The following is a 15,929-nucleotide window of genomic DNA, read 5'->3' on the forward strand; positions in this document are numbered from 1 at the left end:
TGTGGGATCTTCCTGGACCGGGGCTCGAACCCGTGTCCCCTGCAGCAGCAGGCAGACTCTCAACCACTGCACCATCAGGGAAGCCCTCTTTTCATTTTTTTTGCTTTATTCTGTTCTGCAGTAGTGAATTCCCCATTCTGTCTTCGAGGTCACTTATCCGTTCTTCTTCCTCAGTTATTCTCCTCTTGGTTCCTTCTACCTTTTTTTTTCATTTCAGTTATTGTATTGTTCATCTCTGTTTGTTTGTTCTTTAATTCTTCTAGGTCTTTGTTAAACTTTTCTTGCATCTTCTTGATCTTTGCCTCCATTCTTTTTCCAAGGTCATGGATCATCTTCACTATCATTATTCTGAATTCTTTTTCTGGAAAGTTGCCTATCTCCACTTCATTTTGTTGCTTTTCTGGGGGTTTATCTTGTTCCTTCATCTGGTACATAGCCCCCTGCCTTTTCATTTTTTCTATCTTTCTGTGAATGTGGTTTTTGTTCCACAGGCTGCAGGATTGTAGTTCTTGCTTCTGCTGTCTGCCCTCTGGTGTATGAGGCTAGCTAAGAGCTGTTCTATGGTTTTTATTGTGTCTTTTTCCCCCAGTTTTATTGAGATAAATTGACACATAACATTGCATTCATTTAGAGTGAACAACATAATTATTTGACATGTTTATTGCAACATCAAAATGATTACCACAATGAGTTTAGTTAACATCCATAACCTCACATAGTTATAATTTTTTTCTTCTGCTAAGCACTTTTAAGATCTACTTTCTTAGTAACTTTCTAATATACAATACAGTATTAACTACACCATGCTGTACTTACATCCCCAGAACTTAGTCAGCTTGTAACTGGAAGTTTGTAGCTTTTGAGTACCTTCACCCATTTTTTTTTCTGTTGAGGAGTCAGCTGTCAATCTAATTGTTTTACCTCCAAAGATTATTAGTCATTTTTTTCTTTGGCTGCTTTTACAATGTTCTGTTTGTCTTTGATTTTATACAGTTTTACTATGTTTCTAGATGTGGACTTATAAAAATTTATCCTGCTTGGCATTTGTTGGGTCTCTTGAACATGTAGATTCACATCTTTTACCAATTTTAGCAGAATATCAGCCCTTGTCTCCTCAAGTGTTTCTTCTGCCCTGTTTTCTTTTTCTTTTCCTCTGAGGCTTCAAATAAACATGTTAGACTATCTCATTTATATCTCCCATCCTAATTTTAATGTTTTCTCCTTCCCCCCTTCTTTTTTTGCCTTTTGAATGTTCTTTTACCCATTCTCCAAGGGTTTTGTTCTTTCTTCAACTGTATGTAATTTGCTATTAAACCTATTGTAGTGCATTGAATAGTATCCTCCTAAAATTCATGTACACATAGACTGCAAAATGTGATTTTTTTTTTAAAGCAGGGTGTTTGCAGATGTAAATTGTTTAAGATCTCAACATGAAAACATCCTAGATTTAGGATAGGCCCTAAATTCAATAACTTGGGTCTTTATAAGAGAAAGGAGAGGAACATTTGGACACAGAGACATGTAAAGAAGAAGGCAATGTAAAGACAGAGGAAGACATTGGAATTATGCTGCCATACACCAAGGAATGCCAGTAGCTACCAGAAGCTAGGAGAAAGGCAAGGAGGAATTTTCACCTAAAGCCTTTGGAGAAAGTGTGGCCCTGACAATACCTTGATTTGGGACTTCTGGCTCCAGAACTGTGAGAGAATAAATTTCTGTTGTTGTAAACCACCAAGTTTGTGATAATTTGTAATGGCAGTCCTAAGAAATTAATACACTCATTAATTGTTATTCTCCAATCCTGTGAGCTAGTTCATCAGCTGATCAATACATAACCTTATTTTATGTTTCTGTTTAAGGACACCTTATTTAAGACATTATTGATATATTAACACTGAATTCAGCCAAAAACACTAACTCATGCCTGAGCAAAGTTTATCTAACATATTTTCTCCACAAGTCTCATTAGAGCCTTCTTGCACTTTGGAACACTGGACAGTCCTTGAGCATCGTGCTTGGATGCCATTTTAAACAGTGAAATCATCAACAAAAAGCACAAAAATATGAAAAACATGGCTCTAAACAGACCTTGAAGAGGACACTTATTTTCAGTATGAGAACTAAAACAAGAAGACAGAGTGTCACCTCCTTTAACCTCAGCTGGGAATGTCCACCCTGTTGACTCAATTTTTCATCACTTTGCACAACATGCATGTCCACAAATGACCATGAAAGCATTGGGAGTATTGATTTTCAAGTTACAAATAAATTTTAGCAAGTAGGTAAATTCGCAGATTTGAACTGCCAATAAATGAGAATCAACTGTAGAGCTAAATCCAGGAATACTTTAATCTTCAATTAAGGAAATTAAGGTGATGAGAGATTTTGTATAACTTTAAATATAAAGCTATAGTACCTGTATAGGGCAGCAGTCCCCAACCTTTTTGGCAGCAGGGACTGGTTTCGTGGAAGACAATTTTTCCACGGATGGCTGGGGGAGGTGGATAGCTCAGGCGATAATGTGAACAGTGGTTCAGGTGGTAATGTGAGCAATGGAGAGTGGCAGATGAAGCTTCACTCAGTTGCCCACCGCTCACCTGCTGTGCGGCCGGGTTCCTAACAGGCTGCAGACCGGTACTGCTCCACAGCCCAGGGGTTGGGGACACCCTGGTATAAGGTACTCGGTACAGAGTTTGAATACTAGTCATTGCAGAGGATGGCCTAACATTCTCAGTAAATTAGCTAGACTTAACTGTGGTCCCTCACAGCCAGCTAGTCCCAGCTGCCTAAAGCTCCCATTGTAATGCATCTTCCACATTATGCTGTCCACACCCAAGTAAAAGGACATCTCATTCTTCCTCTACTTGTGTCTCTCCCTTCCTTGATAGGTTATTCCCTTACCCCACCCTCCTTTTCTTTAGCACCAGCTTTCCCTTGTGTCCTGACTCCAGTGACACAGGCTTGGGTTCTGCCATCCCCACTGCCATTATTGCTTATCTGCTTATAGTACGGTGGGAGTTGGGGGAAGCTGAGTAGATAACCCGGCTTGGAACACCTATTTTCAGAATAGTAAAAAATTGAAACTAATCCAAACAGTTCAATCACCTTAGCATGAGTCTTCTCTCTTGGTTTTTCTCCAGATACATGTTGATAATGTATGTTTTGTACTTGTGCAAGGGACAGAATCCAGCTAGTTTCCTCTTTCCTGTGACTTTGAATCAGTATGTTTAAGGGTTTGATTTTTATAGTGTTACTATCTGGGAAATCAGGCACAGCGGAATAGATTATAAGATGGTTTCGAGGGAATTCCCTGGTGGTCCAGTGGTTGAGACTCTGCACTTTCACTGCCAAAGGCGTGGGTTTGATCCCTGGTTAGGGAACTAAGATCCCACAATCAATCAATCAGTTAATCAATCAAAAAAATGGTTTTGGAAAATGCAGAAAGGTTCATTTGAGAGCTACAGGTCCACAGTGACAGAATACATATTTTTGCTATTTTCTTTTGAATTTCCTTTACAGAAACTCTAGTCCTCATTCAGCCCAAAGACTCTGTCCTGTAACATAAAAGCAGGGAGTTCATTTTGGCCACGTGGTCTTTCAGTTAAGCTCAACAAAATGAAGCTTCTTCCTCCATAAATTCCTCTCACACTATCCTTATATAGGCTCACTCACTATCCATAGAGCAATTAAAAATTATTACCATGTGAGTAGAAGAGCTACAAATTTCTGCATCATTTTATTTTGTATATTTACTGAAGACACCTGCAGAGAAGATTATGATCTATCTGCCTGCCATAGAAGGCCTCTGTCAAAAAATTGGCATTTTGTCATGCCTTCACTAAGACTCCCCCATTTTGGAAGCTTTTTCCTTAAGCTCTGAACACTTATTCTTATCTTAATTAGGGCTTGTCTGCCGTACAATTCAGGGGCTTTTAGGAGGGCTATTTGTGACTGTATTCTCTAGGTTAGGTTACATATTGCTATACCCCCATATCAAGAGACTTCTTACCAGAAAATTTTAAATTTTCATTAGTTAAATGTCCATCTTTGTACACAAATGCAGGGAAAGTTGGTTCTAAGAAGTTATTTGAGGGGAGGAAGAGGAGTGGACTGGGAATTGGGGGTTGGTAGATGGTGCAAACTATTATGTTTAGAATGGATAAACTACAAGGTCCTGTTGTATAGCACAGGGAACTATATCCAATCTACTGGGATAAACCATACTGGAAAAGAATATTTTAAAAAGCATGTCTCTATATGTATAACTGAGTCACTTTGCTGTGCAGCAGAGATTGGCACAATGTTGTAAATCAACTATGCTTCAATAAAAAATATTTTGATATAAGTATTCTAAAAAATAGTTATTTGGCTTTTCTGTCATAATACCTAAGAGATCAGGTGAGGGTGCAGGATAAAAAGCAAAGTACCTAGCCAGTACAGGGACAGGGGACCCATTCCCCTTATGGTACAGTTACAGCCCTTAGAATCATTATTCTGACTCAAGGAAGGAAAAGTGTTGAGCAGAATTGGGTGAGGCAGCAAACTTGACGGACGACTAGGGAGGACAACCAGGTGGTGATCCCTGTCAACAAGAAGTGTGGCTGGCACCTATGAGTCAGAAGAATTTCTTCTGGATTTAGCCCCATTGTGTTCCCTCATTTTAGTGAAAATGCTGCAGCTCAGCCGCCAACGTTTACCTGGGAGTAACCCTGGGAGTGCTTGGTGGTAATTCTCAATGGGAACTTGTTTTCAACATGAATTAGGCTGTAAGTAACTGCCATGAAATTATCATAATTATGTGTGTGCATATACACACATTTGTTTTATTTATCTTTATGTTTGTCTTTTATCTTGAGAGACAAACAATTTCAGATGACAATATTTTCTCCCTTCTCCCGAAATTATAACTGGGGCATAAAGACCTACTTTTAATCTGGAGGTGTAAAGTTTTTTTCTGTATGCATTTTCATATGTCTTAGAAAATCATTCTGCAAATACTGCATGCTCATTGTTTAAAAATTAAGCTCAGGAGTACACGGGTATATAATGAAAAGTAAAAGAATCCTGACTTTAGATAAATCACTATCAACAAATTATTGTCTGCCCTTCCAGAAATTATCTGTACATATAAAGGCATATAATTTTTGCATAAATGGGATCCAATTAAATGTTCTTCTGCTTCCTTTTTTAGCAATGTGTATATTTTAAGCTGATATTAAAAAGGCACAGCAAGACACTTTCCACCCTGCTATAGTACATGTCACAACAATATATTATTCTCTTTTGTTCTTGACTATAACATAAAGTGCCTGTAAAGTGACCTTTTGTTTTGATATGTATGGCAGGAACACAAGAGTTTTACAATAAACAATATCTCACAATAATGACTCATTATTTGGAGAAAAAAATAATCCAGCAAATATCTTGGGAAATGTCATCATGCATCTGGTGGTCAGCAAACTTGGAGTGGGATTCCTGTCCAGTTCTACTGCATTCCGTATTCGGTCTCACAAAGAATGGGATTGTGCAAAAACTCATTTTACTAGTGGGATGTTTGATGAAAATTTTTTTTACTAAGATACTTCTACCATTCTCAAGACCTATAAGCTAGTTAGATTTTTTTTTTAAATAAGCTCTACAGAAAGCTTAATTCTTATTATTTTTAACACTGCAGATGTTTTCTTCTGGATTTTAAAAAAGCAAACTTCCACCAGTTAATTATTTTAATACCTACTATGTGCCAAGTTATGCCAGATATTTGTGTACATTTTTTCACTTAATCCTCACAGCAACTGTTCTTTTCCAGGTTCCTTTCAGTTAATGAAACAGAGGCACATGAAGGCTAAATAAAATGTTCAAGGTCTCACTGCTAAGTGGGGATGCTGAGATTTAAAACCAGGTCAGTCTGGCTGGTTTTGTGCTACCTAATGTGAACTCTTAAGCAAGACCTGTCCCTTCTCTTCCTACCTGTTGCCCTTGTACTACTGGTGCACCCCAGTCAGCATATCTGTGGTGCTAGCTTAAACAGGGTATTGCCTCTTTTGCCTTTTATTTGGTTCCTTTGACTTTCCCTTTTAGAAAGCCCTGTCCTCACTCAGCCCAGACCACTTTAATAGAAGAGGGACCAGCAGATACTGCCCATTAAAGTGAAAGCAGGGAGTTCACACTGGCCAGGTAGCCTCTTTGTGAAACCTGAAAAAGACAGTCCTTCAAGTCTGTGTGCCACTTATGCCTATTTATGACACACTGGTTTTCAGTTTGACATACATCCATGGAGTCGTGGAAAATGTGTGTAACTTGGTTCCTAGAATAGGTTGAAGAGAAAATCATCACATATGGTCATGAATCCTCTCCTGGGCTTTAGGAATTTTGACCCCACCCTGTTAACTGTCACAATCTTGACTTTCCTTCCACCTACCCTATATATATATATATATATATATATATATATATATATATATATATATATATATATATATAACACACACACACATGTAAAACTTTCTAAGAGACACCCTTTTAATTTGTACATGTACATGTACACCCAACTCCCTATCCCACTTCCCTGCTTCATTTTTCCACTGCCACCATCTAACAGACTATTTTACTTATTTTTGCTTTTTGTCATGTCTTCCTAAAAGTGTAAACTCTCTGAGTGCAAGAATTTTGTCTACTTTGTTCATCACTATATCACCAGTAACTAGAACAGTGCCTGACACATAGTAAGAGCTCAACACAAAAATAATTTCCAGAGCCTCTGCCTCCTTTTCCTGTCTAATTTTCTAGTTCATTATCCCAACCCACACTACTGTCACCACAATCTGTTGAGTCCTCAGTTGTTCTCTGTTTCATATGTGTTTAGTTTTATCTTCCCAGCCAAGTTGTACATTTCTTGAGGGCAAAGACAACATAGGCAATGAGAATACCAAAATAATACAAACACAAAGAAAAGCCTTTATCCGGACAGCATAACTTGATGCAAAGGACAAGTGTCACCTTATGCTTCAGCTTGCTGGATGTTTGATCCACATTGAGAAAGGTATTGTGTGGTGTGCAGTGGTTTATTTGGTTCTGGGGCTGACAGATGGTTTCAGGTCTGCTTAAATTAAGCCTGTAGTGCAATAGAAGGGGTCTTAACATTATCTAATTGAACTGTTAACTTGAAAATGACAAAACTAAGGTCCAGAGAAGCAATGACCTATCTAAGAGCAGGTCAGTGGCAGAGTAGGATCAAATGACAGGTCTCCTGCTTTGCAGCCCCGTGCCAGGCCTTTCTAGAGAGGTCCTAACAGTGCCCTGTCCTCATCTCCACTCACGATTCCTTTGAAACAAATCTGACCCAAATCTGGATTTCTCTTCCCAGGGCTGTCTGGATTCAGAGGAGAGCCAGGTCCAGACCTGCCCCGCTGGAGCCAGGCCAGATCTGGGCAGTTGAGGTGGGAGATCTGAGTGGTTGCACTGCTTGGGCAGATCTGGCTAGCTAAGTAGTCACTGGATCATTCTGCATTTCAGTTTTGAGAAGTCAACAACACGAACTCTTCTCACAAGTAGCAAACAGGAAATGCTAGGTCGTAAGCATAACACTAGAGGTCCCAAGAATCTTTGTTAGGTTGGTTAAATATAGACTGTTCTCTTGAGAGATAGGGCTAAGGTAGACCCTGACCCACTCTCTGACAGCTCTGTGTCAGGGTGTGATCCGCAGAAGGAAGCATTAGTTCAGGGAATACAAAGGGGGCCTGTGTGGTAGCTGAAAGTAGAAGGTGACATTATCCCTGAGGAAAGTCTGGATGGACTCTCTTTAGAGCCAAACTGAAAGGGCGTTGCCAGGGCTGAAAGAGCCTTCGAAAGAGAAGGTAGCCGATGCTTTTGCAGTCTCCTCTCGACTTCCTGCTGTTCATCATGCTGAGAGATGCAGTGTCCTACAACTTCAGCAATATTTTTTCCAGCACACTTGAGGTGTGCCTTGAAGTACAAAATCAAACCCAAGCAACAACAACAAAAAATTCAAAATGTTTTCATCTGTTTCTTTCTGAGGATCAGCAAGATTGTGTATTCCACTGAAGAGTTTCAACTGATTCTTCTGATCTTTTGCTAAGGTTTAACTAAGTATTCATAGGTAACTGCTGAATTATCCATGTCTAAACAGAATTGTTTTCATATGAAAATTGAAGAGTAATCATTTAAAAACATATCTTAAAATGGGGTACACCAACTCTACTGAAGGATAGTTCAATGGATAAGAATATTTCTCTAGTGGATTAAAAAAACAAAACTAGAAGTGATCTTAGAGATTATTTAATTTAACACCCTTATTTTATTTTATTATTTATTTATATTTATTTATTTTTGGCTGTGTTGGGTCTTTGCTGCTGCGCACGGGATTTCTCTAGTTGTGGCAAGCGGGGGCTACTCTACATTGCGGTGCGCAGGCTTCTCATTGCAGTGGCTTCTCTTGTTGTGGAGCACGGGCTCTAGGCACACGGGTTTCAGTAGTTGCGGCACATGGGCTCAGTAGTCGTGGCTTGTGGGCTCTAGAGCGCAGGCTCAGTAGTTGTGGTGCACGGGCTTAGTTGCTCCACGGCATGTGGGATCTTCCTGGACCAGGGCTCGAACCCATGTCCCCTGCATTGGCAGGCGGATTCTTAACCACTGCGCCACCAGGGAAGTCCCCCCCACACTTATTTTAAAAATGCTTTTTTTTTTTATAGGAAGATTCAGCCTAAACTATTTTTTCAAAAGTATATTAGCATTGATTGGTAAAACTCTAAAGCATGCTCTTCACAACTTAAAGATAGATGAAGGTCTTATTTTAAAGCCATGATATAGCTTGACTATTTAAAATTAAACTTGTACTACTGGAAAATTGCATTTCTTTAATTATTCTGACAAACCAAACTAGTGTTTATAAAGTTAGAAGAAAATTCAGCAAAATAGGTGAAAGGTGTTAAGAGGCACAAATTTCCAGCTATAAAATGGGCTGTAATACACAGCATAAGAAATATAGTCAGTAATACTGTAATAACTTTATGGTGACAGATGATTACTGCACTTATGATGATCATTTCATAATATACTTAAATGTTGAATCACTATGTTGAACACCTGAAACTAACATAATATTGTAAGTCAATTATACTTCAATTTTTTAAAAAAGTGATAAGCAAGTCACCTCTAATTCATGAGATTAATCTGATTATTCAGGAAATATTTTCATACAGTATGGCATATGTCACTGTTTAAATTGTCTTATTAGAAAGAAAAAGTGTGTTTTAAATATTAAGAAACATATATCTATGCATACATATAACTGTTTTATGTATCATTTAAAAATAAAAGTGAAATATTTCTAATGGGTCCACATGAGAAATTTTAAGGATGGATTCAATAATTTTATCATCATCATCCTCTTTTTGATTATTCATGAACTGGAAAGTAAGCATGATTCCTGCTTTTATAGTTCTTAAATGTTTTATTTCAAGGGCAGGAAGAAAAACTTGGGAGATGTATCTAATGCACTGGATCCCAGAATAAATATTTCAATATCCTCATATAGTGAGCTAATTAATGAAAGTAATAAAGGGAAATCTAGCAGGAATTAACATAAAAGCTTATATTCGAGTTAAAAAAAGGTTGCATCACTTGGAATTTTTAGCTTAGACAAGAGAAAGCATAATGAGGATGAAATAGCTATTTTCATATACTTAATCCATTCAGAGAAAGAAGAATTGACCTTGCTCTAAAAGTTAGAACTAGGAGACCAGTGAGAGGTAAATATTGGACCATAATGAGAAATAAATTATTTCAATTACAATTGAAGGCTGAAGAATGGCTGCCTCCAAATATTTTTGAGTAAGTTAACCCCTGAATGTGGTCTAAGGTGTATTGCTACATAAGAGTAAAATTGTGGCGATATAACAAATTATTGATAAAATCAAAGTATGTAGTTAATCTGATAAAAGTCTTTTTAACAAAAAACAGCAAACATTTGTAATTTTTTTAACTTTTTAAACATTTAATGCTGAAAAAATTTTGACTTTTATTTATCCACATTGCTTTGAACTTTAGGCTGTATGTGGATTATTAAAGAAAAACCTACCTATAGGGAATGCCTGCTGGACTGAAAAAGAGTATTTGTTTCACTCAAAGCCATATTCAGTTTTAGCCCATGTAAGAAACCTATCAACCCAAAGCATCACATGACACAGTTTAAAATACTTTGCACTAGGGATGATACATTTACTATTGGAAAAATCTAACCATATGCATTACCTGTCTGAATTCTTTGAAAGCAATGCTTATCGGGAGTTCCCTGGCGGTCCAGTGGTTAGGACTCCGAGCTTCCACTGCAGGGGACACGGGTTCGATCTCTGGTTGGGGAACTAAGATCCCACATGCCACTCAGCACGGCCAAAAAAAAAAAATTAAATAAATAAACAAAACACACACACACGCACACATAAATAAATAAATAAATAAATAAAAGCAATGCTTTTCCCCTGACCATACAAGAAAGAAAAGTAATACAGTTTCACTAATACATACATACATACATACATACTTAAAGAAATACATATATGAATAAATATAATTTAAAAATACAAAGAAGTGAAATTCTGAAATCCTTCCATCTAGGGCATTCAGATACTTGTATATTTATTTATTTATTTATTTACTTATTTATTTATTGCAGTACGCGGGCCTCTCACTGTTGTGGCCTCTCCCGTTGTGGAGCACAGGCTCTGGACGCACAGGCTCAGTGGCCATGGCTCACAGACCCAGCCGCTCCGCGGCATGTGGGATCCTCCTGGACCGGGGCACAAACAAGTGTCCCCTGAATCGGCAGGCGGACTCTCAACCACTGCGCCACCAAGGAAGCCCCTGTATATTTATTTTTTTAATTTATTTATTTTCATACTTACATATTCATTTTTTAAATTTATTTATTTTCTTTATTTTTTTGACTGCGTCGGGTCTTAGTTGCAGCATTCAGGATCTTTTGTCGTGGCCCACGGGCTTCTCTCCAGATGTGGCCCGCGAGCTTTTCTCTAGTTGAGGTGTGCAGGTTTTCTCTCTCTAGCTGTGGTGCGCAGGCTCCAGAGGGTGTGGGCTCTGTAGTTTACTGCACGAAGGCTCTCTGGTTGAGGCGCACGAGCTCAGTAGCTGTGGCAGGCGGGCTAACTTGTCCCGCGGCATGTGGGATCTTAGTTCCCCTACCAGAGATTCAACCTGCGCCCCCTGCATTGGAAGGCGGATTCTTTACCACTGGACCACCAGGGAAGTCCCTATATTTGTATATTCAAAACAAGCAAGTAAAATAGAAATTCTGTAGTATATTTAACTGCTCTCTTTTTCATCTGTTATATTGTTATATATATAAAATGATTATATATAATGAGATATACTATGGCTAGGTCTTTGACATTTTGTAAAAAGAATTCTCTCCTGTGTCTTAGTTCTTTATCCTGTGGTATTAGGGTATTCCTGACTTTATTCCCATGTACCACCACTTTAAATTTTAAAATTTGCAGGCATGTGTCCAATCTACATGAATATGCAGTGTTTTAAATTATAGGCTGAGGATTTAGCAAATTCCTTAAATTGGAATTTAAGAAAATCTTCAGCATTTCTTAAGTCATATCCTATTCAGTGTCCTATTTTCAGTCTTTTTTTTCCAGAGAGAAAAATTCCCCAGAGTTATGCAGCATTCCAGAGCATCATCCTTTTTATTTAATTATTTTGGAGGATGAAAAGCTTTTTCATAGCACCCTCACAAAATCCATTATACCAAAGCACCACGCAGCCACACAGAGCATTGAGCCCAACACAGTGCCCGCGACTGTGGCTCTCCTCCTCAGCTTCTTGTCTCTTCATCCTCCAGGCCTGCCGCTTTGTATATGTGCTCTCTTCTGAACGCAGCTTTAACACTAACATCCCCGCTACCCACACACATCTCCCTGAACCTGTCTCAGTGTGTTGGGGAGTTGTTCCTTCAGCACCAGTACCCACCCATAGAAGACAGAATATAAAGTCTTCCTCAATCCCACATGAACTGCGTCAGTCGTGAGATGGTAAGAGGGGCCACGTTAGCAAATAACTGCCAACTATTCTGAAGCCAAAGCCATTCGTTCTGGTAAGGTCTTCTAGAAATATAGCTGACTTAAATTATTTTTTTGATTTGGAGTAGAGTTGATTTACAATGTTGTGTTAGTTTCTGCTGTACAGCAAAGTGAATCAGTTATGCATATACATATATCCACTCCTTTTTAGATTCTATTCCCATATAGACCATTACGGAGTACTGAGAAGAGTTCCCTGTGCTATACAGTAGGTCCTTCTTAGTTATCTATTTTATATATAGTAGTGTGTATATGTCAATCCCAAACTCCCAGTTTATCCCTCCCCCCTCCCCCCTGGTAACCGTAATTTTATTTTCTACATCTGTGACTCTATTTTTGTTTTGTAAATAAGTTCACTTGTGCCCTTTTTTTAGATTCCACATATAAGCGATATCATATGATATTTGTCTTTCTCTGATAACTGACTTAAACTTAATAACTACATTCAACAGTGATTTTACTCAGATACCTACCCAGGTATACCTTTGACAAACAACTTAATCCAGAAGGTATCGCTCAAACTTAGATTCTCTGTGAGTGTTTATTTGTCTTTATGTTTGTGAGAGTTGTTTTTATGTTTGCTTTTGTGATTTTAGTGAAACCTTTAAAAATGTTCTCACCGGTGTTACTTCAGCTGTGCCGCCCTGACATAGAATGTTAGGGCTTAGATTATCGATTTGTCCCAGTGTTGACCGAGTGTGATCCCTGCTGTCACTTTCTCACATCTGTCTGAAGTGTCACCCTCCTGGGCAGGTCTGAGTGGCTGTGTTTCACCTGAAGAAAAGACCAGTTTCTTTCTCACAGATTCTGTGAATCATGTTACTGACCAGGTCTCTTCCTTGCCAGAAAGACCAAATCCATGTGTGGGGCCAACCTCTAGCAAGTATGTTGGACTTCAGGCATGTGCACCCATCTCATGACGGGCCTTATTTTTTTCACTATGTCTCTGTTACAACTCTGTCATGAGCTTTTTATATATTTTTGTGAGCCACCTAAAATTCTCTCTGGAGGTGTAAGTCGATAACTAATTTTAAATCAATTTATCATTCCATACTGCATAGAAAGAGTTCTAACTGAACTCATTTTAAAGAAACATTCTTATTCAGGGACATTTATTTAAAAGTTATGGTGCTCCAGGAAGAGAGATGTTGAAGATGCCACCCAAACTGGTCAAACCAGGGTAAGTTAAATTGTTCAGAGCTCTTTATATGTTTTGAACCCAAACTCCAGATGAATTGTACTTTGAAGAAGGTGATATAATCTACATTACTGACATGAGTGGTACCAGTTGGTGGAAAGGCACCTCCAGAGGCAGGATGGGACTAATCCCAAGCAACTATGTGGCTGAGCAGGCAGAATCCATTGACAATCCATTGCATGAAGCTGCAAAATGAGGCAACTTGAGCTGGTTGAGATAGTGTTTGGACAACCGAGTCAGTGTTAATGGCTTGGACAAAGCTGGAAGCACTGCCTGTACTGGGCTTGTCACGGGGGTCACAAAGATACAGTGGAAATGATATTTACTCAACCAAACATTGAACTGAACCAACAGAACAAGTTGGGAGCCACAGCTTTGCATGCTGCTGCCTGGAAAGGTTATGCAGATATTGTCCAGTTGCTTCTGGCAAAAGTTGCTAGAACAGACTTAAGAAACAATGAGAAGAAGCTGGCCCTGGACATGGCTACTAATGCTGCCTGTGCATCTCTCCTGAAAAAGAAACAGGGAACAGATGCAGTCCGAACATTAAGCAATGCCGAGGACTATCTTGATGATGAAGAATCAGATTAATTCCTTTCTGGAGCTTTGAGATCTAAAACTTCTGTTGCTTTTGCCATTTCAAAACCTTGTCTTTGCCAGAAGAGTGTTGGTAACTGTAAAAAAAATAAAAATAAAAAAATAAAAAAGTCTATATGAACGTGGCAGTATTGCACTGTTTGAATAAAACATGTAAATGAATAGTTCTCACCTTCAGTTTGCCAATAAGTGACTGGATATTTTGCTGTATAAAGTACATTTTTGTTCACCAGAGTAGAACAAGAAGAGATTATTTCTATTTATCAAGCTTACAGGAATTTTAAGACTTTTTTCTTTAAAAAAAAATCGGGATTTTCTTTTTTTTTTTAAAGTTCTTTACCTCAAGGATTGAGATATTTTGAATGGATTTTTCAAGGGGGGAAGGCTTATTATCATAATAAACCAAAAGACTTAATAGAAAATCGTCAGCTATTCTGACAAAAATAAACATTTTAAGAGACTTTATTTCCTTTGTTTTGTGGTATCACTCTTTGCTGGTTAATAAAGCTTTTTATATTTATATTTAGGTAAAGACTGATTTGATTTTTTAAATAACATTTTGTATTATTAGCACAGAAGAATCATAGTAGCCAAATTTTCTTTCTTTCTTTTTTTTTTTTTTTTCCTGGATACAGTGTACTTTATTGATGGTACATGACAAGGTAGGGCTCCCTAAGCCCCTCCATTTCTTTAGGGGGTCTGGGATGGAAACCATGTGGAGGTGGGGAGATTCTCAGTGTCTTGGGGGATCGAGTTGGCCTAGTAGCCAAATTTCTGTTCAGCCTTCTATATCTGCTTTGATTAAAGTGAAGACAAAAATCATTGAGGAGATACATTTCTAATAAAATATATAAACTTTAATAATGTAAATAAATAAAAGTTAGGTAGAGTGCTGCTTTCTGGGAGCTGACAGAATTTAAAAGTTCATCACCAGTGTTCTCCCTCTGCTACCCCTTCCCTGCTTTTTGTAGAAAGAGGATTGAAAAGACAATTGGAAAGAAAGGAGAATATTAGACATACACACCTAAGTTCATTTTAAAATAAAGAGAATGTTAAAAGGAAAAAGAGAACACTGGACATACAAAGTCAAATTCATTTGTTTATTTATAAATATGTCATGTATATTTAAAAGAATATACACATTGTTTTATTGAACTAGGACTCTATTATTCTGGGTCAATAACTAGAATTCTTACTCAAGTTTATAAGAACTAGAGGCTAAACTGACTTGATATGATATCTAGTAAATACATTAAAAATATGAAATTATCTTAAATGCACTGAGGAAAGTAGGTTATGTCCTATGTACAATTTAATCTCAAATAAATTTCTTCCTTAATTGTCTGGAATTTTTAGAATATTATTTTGTCTGGTGGGTGGTTTAAGAGCTTAGATTTGGTTTTGGTTAGGAGGTGACTGAGATGTTTAGTGGGGGAAGGGGAAAGAGTAATTGATCATTGCTACTTGGTGGTAGAATCAAAGAACCGTAAAGAGTTTGTAAAAATCAGACATGTTTGTTATAGTAAAGGAATGCGTTTGTAAGATAATTTGTTACCAAAATTATCACTGAAGAGAATGTCTTATAACCAGATCAACAAAACAGTATTACTGAACATTATCTATAATATTATTTAGAGTGTATAACATATATTTCTATGCACACCAATGTATCCTTACTTATATTGATAAACAGGCTGCAAGTTAAAGAAAAGGGGTGATAGTTTGGTAGAGAATAAAAACTCAAGGCAAGGGCTTCCCTGGTGGTAGAGTGGTTAAGAATCCGCCTGCCAATGCAGGGGACATGGATTCGAGCCCTGATCCGGGAAGATCCCACATGTCACGGAGCAACTAAGCCCGTGCACAACAACTACTGAGCCTGCGTGCGCCTAGAGCCCGTGCTCTGCAACAAGAGAAGCCACCGGAATGAGAAGCCCGTGCACCGCAATGAAGAGTAGCCCCCACTTGCGACTAGAGAAAGTCCGTGTGCATCAACAAAGACCCAACACAGCCAAAAATAA

General features: G+C 38.1%; 1 pseudogene across 1 annotated transcript; it reads left to right on the forward strand.

Moving 5' to 3' along the window:
* Positions 1–13,261: 13,261 nt before the first annotated feature.
* On the forward strand, positions 13,262–14,409 carry LOC308614150 (osteoclast-stimulating factor 1-like; annotated as a pseudogene). The gene has a single exon. The product of its transcript is annotated as an osteoclast-stimulating factor 1-like (transcript).
* The last annotated feature ends 1,520 nt before the right edge of the window (positions 14,410–15,929 follow it).

This window comes from Mesoplodon bidens (assembly GCF_964165515.1).
Source record: "Mesoplodon bidens genome assembly, chromosome: 3".
Classification (NCBI taxonomy): domain Eukaryota; kingdom Metazoa; phylum Chordata; class Mammalia; order Artiodactyla; family Ziphiidae; genus Mesoplodon; species Mesoplodon bidens.